The 6,904-nt window shown below is 40.2% G+C and overlaps 1 pseudogene; it reads right to left on the bottom strand.

Moving 5' to 3' along the window:
* LOC119351132 overlaps positions 1 to 6,422 on the bottom strand; it is a 52,079-nt pseudogene extending 45,657 nt beyond the window's left edge.
* Between the last annotated feature and the right edge of the window lie 482 nt (positions 6,423 to 6,904).

Here is a 6,904-nt window from a genome sequence, read left to right as displayed (position 1 = left end):
TTCGTGGCAAGAACCGGGACTAAAGGTCTCAACCCCATTAGACCCGGTTCGTGCCTCAAACCGGGACTAAAGGTCTAATCTTTAGTCCCGGTTTGAGGTACGAACCGGGACCAATGGTTGTGGGCCAGGAGCGAGGCCCATTGGTCCCGGTTCATCCCACCAACCGGGACCAAAAGGTCCAGATGAACCGGGACCAATGGCCCACGTGGCCCGGCCGGCCCCCTGGGTTCACGAACCGAGACCTATGAGGGCATTGGTCCTAGTTCTGGATTGAACCGGGACTAATGGCCTGACCCGGCCTGGACCAAAGCCCTGTTTTCTACTAGTGATGGCTTTTGGCAGAACAAGCTACATGCCTGAAAATATATTGAACAAGGGGGGGGGGCAGGCAAGGTAATAAACTAACAATAATTTTTGTTAAATATCAATTTATTTTTGAGTGTCATATTCTTATCCTTAACAATAAGCTCATGTGCTACCATACTCTTATAACCTAGAACAATAGGATGCAGCAACTTTTCCTCTTTCTCATAATGCCTGATAGGTATGTTAAAGTGTGCAGCAAGGCGCGAGGCAAAGAGGCCTCCGAGGACGGGGCCCTTAGTACGGTTCAGATTAAACCGTTTAGCAACAATAGCGCCTAAACTGAAAGTAGTATCATGAAACAAGGCATGGCGCAAAATAACAATATCAGGAGCACTAAGATTTCCAAAGTTCCCGCGACCAATTAAGCATCTACTAGCAAATATTGCGAAGTAATGTAGAACAGGAAAATGTATGCTAGTGATTCTCGCATCGGAAACTTTCCTCGTTTCCCCTACAACAATCATATCAATAAATCCCTCCACATCATTACGATGTGGTTCCTCTATGCTGCCCTCAAAGGCTATCAAACAGACCCAAAAAAAATCATAAAGTGACATCTCCTTATGCTCATCATATAAATAAAATTCCACCAAATGTGGTGATCTCCTAGCATGGAAATGAAAATTTTGCAAAAGATATTGGTGAGTAAGAGATATTGTTCACGCTTGTCGTGGAGGAAGGCGGTGAGGCCTGCATTCTCAGCCAAATGATAAAAATCTTCATGAATCCCGGCTTCAATCAAGAACTCATCAAAAGGCCATTCACATGGCCGAACCTCCACAGTATGAGGGAGATTATACTTGGGCTTCTTGTTCTCTTCACTTTGCTTATTCTTCAAGCTTCGGCTTGATGATCCCCTCAAAAATCTCTTCATATTTTTCTGAAAATTTCTGAAATTTTTAGTAACTTGAAATAAAAGTGAAACAAACTCAACCAGATTGATAGCAACTACTCCTACAAGTGCCTAGAAGTTATATCATGCATTAAAACTAATTTTGACCTCATAAATTTGACATGCAAGCTCAAGAGCAGGGTCACCTAACCAGCAAAAACTTGCAATAAATAAAGCACTAGAACAAAAACTAATTGGACCATTGGAGGAGTCACATACCAAAGAACAATCCCCAAACAGTTTTGTGAATGGAGCTTTGAGCAAGAAGATCGAAAATGGTAGCAAGATGAGCTAGAACTCGGGTTTGAGCTGGCTAGTGATTTTTTCTAGAGCAAGACGAAGTGTGTGGGTGCAAGGATAAGTGGAGGGGGCCCATGTGGGTTCCATGAGGCTAGGGTGCGCCCAAGGGGTGGGCATGCCCTCCACCCACATGGGCACGTGGCTGCTCCCCCTGCTGTGTTCTTAGTGCCTAAAATCCTAAAACATTCTAGAAAAAAAATCATATTTCATTTTCAGGGCATTTGGAGAACTTTTATTTTCGGGGTATTTTTTATTGCATAGATAATTCAGAAAATAGATAGAAAATACTATTTTTGCTTTATTTACTATAAATAACAGAAAGTAAGAAGAGGGTACAGAGAGTTGTGCTTTCTAACTTCATCCATCTCATGCTGATCAAAAGAAATCCACTAACAAGGTTGATCAAGTCTTGTTAACAAACTCTTTTTGAATAACAAGAAACCGGAGAATTTTCGAATAACACAAGGTTACCTCAACGGGGATATGCATGTCCCTAACACTAAGAATATCATATTTCTTCTTGAGAGTAGGAAGAGGAAATTCAAAAACTCCAATAGTAATCGTTGAAATTTTTCCAATAGAATTGATACTGTGGACTTGAGGTTGTTTCCTCGGAAAGTGTACCGTATACTCATTACCATTAACATGAAAAGTGACATTGCCTTTGTTGCAATCAATAACAGCCCCTGCAGTATTCAAGAAGGTTCTACCAAGAATCATCGACATACTGTCGTCCTCCGGAATATCAAGAATAACAAAGTTCGTTAAAATAGTAACGTTTGCAACCACAACAGGCACATCCTCACAAATACCGATAGGTATAGCAGTTGATTTATCAGCCATTTGCAAATATATTTCAGTAGGTGTCAACTTATTCAAATCAAGTCTACGATATAAAGAGAGAGGCATAACACTAACACTGGCTCCAAGATCACATAAAGCAGTTTTAACATAGTTAGTTTTAATGGAGCATGGTGTAGTTGGTACTCATGGATCTCCTAGTTTCTTTGGTGTTCCACCCTTGAAAGTGTAATTAGTAGGCATGGTGGAAATTTCAGCTTCCGGTATCGTTATTTTATTAGTAACAATATCCTTCATGTATTTTAACATAAGGGTTCGTTTTAAGCATATCAGTCAAACGCATACGCAAAAAGATAGGTCTAATCATTTCAGTAAAGCGCTCAAAATCCTCATCATCCTTTTTCTTGGATAGTTTAGGAGGAAAAGGCATGGGTTTCTGAACCCGTGGTTCTCTTTCCTTACCGTCCTTCCTAGCAACAAAGTCTCTCTTATCATAACATTGATCCTTTGATTGTGGCTTATCCAGATCAACATCAGGTCCAATCTCTACATCATTATCATCGCTAGGTTGAGCATCAACATGAACATCATCATTAACATTATCACTAGGTTCATGTTCATTACCAGATTGTGTTCCAGCATCAAAAATAGAAATATCATTGCGATTCTCAGGTGTGTCAACAACAGGTTCACTAGAAGCATGCAAAGTCCTATCATTTTTCTTTTTCTTCCTTTTAGAAGGACTAGGTGCATCTACATTAGTTCTCTGAGAATCTTGCTCAATTCTCATAGGATGGCCCTCAGGATTCAAAGGTTCCTGATTCATTTTACCACCACTAGTCATAACTCTAACATCATTATCATTTGTCTTATTATTTAATTCATTGAGAAAATCATTCTGAGATTTAAGTACTCGTTCTACTCGAGTGGTAACCATAGAAGCATGTTTACTAATAAGTTTAAGTTCACCTTTAACTCTACACATATAATCAATCAACTGTTCAAGCATATCAGCATTGCGTTTCAATTGTCTACCAACATAAGCAATGAAGTATTCTTGTTTAACAATAAAATTATCAAAATCATCTAAGCATTGGCTAGCAGACTTATAACAAGGAATAACACCTTCATCAAACCTATAGAGAGAATTTACCTTTACTACCTGTGTCGGGTTATCAAGACCATGAATTTGTTCAATAGGTGGTAAATTCTTAACATCTTCAGCTTTAATACCTTTTTCTTTCATAGATTTCTTTGCCTTTCGCATATCTTCAGGACTGAGAAATAGAATACCCCTTTTCTTCGGAGTTGGCTTAGGAGTTGGTTCAGGAAGTGTCGAATTATTTTCATTTGTCAACATATTATTCAATAGCAATTCAGCTTGATCAACAGTTCTTTCCTTGAAAACACAACCAACCCAACTATCCAGGTAGTCTCTAGAAGCATCGGTTAGCCCATTATAGAAGATATCAAGTATTTCATTTTTCTTGAGAGGATAATCCGGCAAAGCATTAAATAATCGGAGAAGCCTCCCCCAAGCTTGTGGGAGACTCTCTTCTTCAATTTGCACAAAATTATATATTTCCCTTAAGGCAACTTGTTTCTTATGAGCGGGGAAATATTTAGCAGAGAAGTAATAAATCATATCCTGGGGACTATGCACACAACCAGGATCAACATAATTAAACCATGTTTTGGCATCACCCTTTAATGAGAACGGAAACAACTTAAGGATAAAGTAATAGCGAGTTTTCTCATCATGAGTAAACAGGGTAGCTATATCATTTAATTTAGTAAGATGTGCCATGACAGTTTTAGATTCATAGCCATAAAAAGGATCAGATTCAAACAAAGTAATTAACTCAGGATCGACAGAGAAATCATAATCCTTATCAGTAATAAAGATAGGTGAAGTAGCAAAAGTAGGGTCATAGTTCATTCTAGCATTCAAATACTTTTCTTTAAGCTTAACTAATAATTTCGTAAGATCAGATCTATCATTGCAAGCTAAATGTTTCTAGCAGTTTCTTCATCCATAACATAACCCTCAGGCACAACGGGAAATTCATATCTAGGGGGAGAATCTTCATCAGCACTTTCATCAATATTATCAGATTCAATAATTTCATTCTCTCTAGCCCTAGAAAGTTGTTCATCAAGAAATTCACCTAGTGGCACAGTATTATCAAGCATAGAAGTAGTTTCATCATAAGTATCATGCAAAGCAGAAGTGGCATCATCAATAATATGCGACCTATTAGAATCAATGGGATGTGTAGGTGTCGCAAGTTTACTCAAAATAGAAGGTGAATCAAGTACAAAGGTAGATGGCAGTTCCTTACCTCCCCTCGTAGTTGAGGGAAAAATCTTGGATCTTTGATCTTCCAAGTTCTTCATAATGATCAGCAGATATAAATTCCAAGTGACTCAAAGAATAGAGCTATGCTCCCTGGCAACGGCGCCAGAAAATAGTCTTGATAACCCACAAGTATAGGGGATCGCAATAGTTTTCGAGGGTAGGACAAAAGATGTCATGCAAGTTCTTTTCCATAAGCACGTATGACTATATTTGGAATACATGCCTACATTACATTGATGAACTGGAGCTAGTTCTATGTCACCCTATGTTATAACTGTTGCATGATTGATCGCATCCGACATAATTCTCCATCACCAATGCAATGCCTACGAGCTTTTCATATATTGTTCTTCTCTTATTTACTTTTTCATTGTTAGTGTTACAATCACTATAAAACCAAAAATATTACTTTTACCACCGTTACCACTACTATCATATTACTTTGCTACTAAATACTTTGCTGCAGATGTTAAGTTATCCAGGTGTGGTTGAATTGACAACTCAGTTGCTAATACTTGAGAATATTCTTTGGCTCCCTTTGTCTCGAATCAATAAATTTGGGTTGAATACTCTACCCTCGAAAACTGTTGTGATCCCCTATACTTGTGGGTTATCAAGACTATTTTCTGGTGCCGTTGCCGGCGAGCATATCTCTATTCTTTGAGTCACTTGGGATTTATATCTGCTTATCATTATGAAGAACATGAAAGACGAGAAAACAAAAATTTATCCCTTAACTACGAGGGGAGTTAAGGATCTGCCATCTAGCTCTGCACTTGATTCACCTTTTGTTTTGAGTAAGCTTGCGACAACTAAACCTGCCACTACTAGGGAAAACCTTATACACAGAAATTTAGCAGTAGCGCGTGTCAAAAATGGGCGCTAGTGCTAAATAGCAGTAGCGCACCTGTGGAAACCACGCTATAGATACAATAGTAGCAGTAGCGTGTTCACATGAAAAAGCGCTACCACTAATATTCCCATTGCTAAAATGGTAGGCTACGCATAACAGTAGCGGTATTGGGAGAAGCGCTCTACCGCTAGGACATAAGTAGGAGCGCGTTTTACGCGGAGAGCGCTACTGCTAATGGAAATAAAATAAAATGAAAAACAAATGGAACAGTAAATGAAAAAGAAAGAAATTGAAAAGGAGAAATGAAAAAATAAAATGTAGAGGAAAATAAATGAAAAAGCGAAAAAAGGAGAAAGGCCTAGCAGTAGCGTTTGTTCGTAGGAGGCGCTATAGCTAACGTAGCTGCAGCGCATTTCCTACACCCCTGTTGTAGAAATAGAAAAGGAAATAAGAAATGTGAAGGAAATTACATAGCTATAGCAGTTTCGTGAAAACCACTATAGCTAACTTCGCTATAGCGCGTTCCGCGAAAAGCGCTACCGCTAAGTTTGACTTAACCAAAAAACCGTTTCCCCCCAGCCACCACTTCTCCCCCAAATCCCTCGACCCACCCCGCCGCCGTCTGCCCGATTCGCCGTCGCCCGCCATCTCCTGCCGACGTCGACGCCCCGGAGCCACCAGAGCCGCGCGCCGTCGACGCAAACGGAGCCGCCCCCAATGCCACCGAAGCCGTGCAGCCTCATCAATGCCACCGGAGCTGCAGTCGACGCCACAACTGCATCCCTCGCCGTCACCTGAGACGCCCCTGCCTCCCTCGCCACCACTGCCTCCCGCACCACCATTGGAGCCATCCTCTGTAAGCCCCCACCCCTCCTCTCTCTCTCTCTAAATTAGTTAGCAAAAGAATTTAGTTAGGTTAATTTAGTTAAGAAAATAATTTAGATAGGGCTTTGACGGAGACGCCCCTGCCTCCCTCGCCATAGGAAAAAATTGTATATGCTTAACTAGGGCTTTGACAGAGATGCCCCTACCTCCATCTATATTTGTCTTTTGAATTGAGTTTCAGAGAGCATGAGATTTGCGTAGATTTTCTTGAAGTGTCAAACACTAGCAGATGCAAATTTGAAGTGGTCATGATATATGAAAAATCCTCAATTGTGTTTGCTCAATGATCATAATCGACATTGAAGTGGTTCGATTGTGCCCAAGTGGCCTTTTGTTGTTTCCAGGGAATGAAGCCGAGTGGCCTATGTTTTGTTGGAATGTTGATTCATTTCCGTTCCGGCAAAATTCAGGTTCTCGATTTGTCCACTTTTTAGCAAAGGCCATGCCA

This window comes from Triticum dicoccoides, chromosome 1A (genome assembly GCF_002162155.2).
Source record: "Triticum dicoccoides isolate Atlit2015 ecotype Zavitan chromosome 1A, WEW_v2.0, whole genome shotgun sequence".
NCBI classification, from domain to species: Eukaryota; Viridiplantae; Streptophyta; class Magnoliopsida; order Poales; family Poaceae; genus Triticum; species Triticum dicoccoides.
The sequence above is the reverse complement of the archived record's forward strand: the minus strand, read 5'-3'. Positions and strand labels throughout refer to the sequence as shown.